Source organism: Myotis davidii, unplaced genomic scaffold, assembly GCF_000327345.1.
Source record: "Myotis davidii unplaced genomic scaffold, ASM32734v1 scaffold514, whole genome shotgun sequence".
NCBI classification, from domain to species: Eukaryota; Metazoa; Chordata; class Mammalia; order Chiroptera; family Vespertilionidae; genus Myotis; species Myotis davidii.
This window is the reverse complement of record NW_006286236.1, coordinates 465,767-466,574: the sequence shown is the minus strand read 5'-3', so window position 1 is coordinate 466,574 and position 808 is coordinate 465,767.

Sequence of the window (808 nt, the reverse complement as noted above, 5' to 3'; positions counted from 1 at the left end):
ACATTTCCCAGGAGGAGTTGCCCGCATCGCTGCGGCGCCGGGATGTTCACGGGCTCGCGTTCCAGGGGGAGGAGGGAGTTCCGCCGTCTGCCGGGAGCAGCCTTCCCCGGGCGGGTGGGGCCGTGCGGAGGCCAAGTGCGGCCCAGTGATCTGGAGGCGGCCTTTCCTCACCTGGCCTCCATCGGCCTCGGCCTCTGCGCCCAACTCTGGGAGGACCCCTCCCGGGCTCTCCCCTCCTCTCAAACCTCCCCAGCTGGGGAGGTGGGCTGCCCGTCGGTGGAGAGCCCCAGCGACCCTCCCTCCATGTCTGGCTCCAGTTCCGGGGGAGAACGTACCGGTCGCTGGGGTGGGCGGGGATGGGGAGGGAGCAGCCGCAACCTCAAACCCGGGCCCGGGTCGCAGGGAGCTGAGCCTAACAGTGCACCCCCCACCACCCGAGGGAGTCCCTCGGCCGCGCGGAAAAACAGGGGCGATGTGGGGGGCGATCGCGTGAGAAGCGGGTGGCGAGCGCTTTGCAAATGGCAATGCGCCGCGTAAATACTACTCTTCCGTCCTGCGTGCTGGTTCTCAGAGGTGCACGGACCGGGGGGTGCAGGATGCTCGTGGAACGTCTCCGACCTGGGGGTGTCTTTATTTGGATACCGATGGCCCCATCCAGATCTTGGGGGCCAGGAGAACTGTCTTTGGAAACAGCCCAAACAAACCCACCAGAACGTTGTGTTTTCAAATCAGGGAACTTCGGGGTCACTGGCATCAGCCTTCGCTCACCTGGCCCTTGGTCGCGTCCCTCCCCACCTGTGCCACCAAG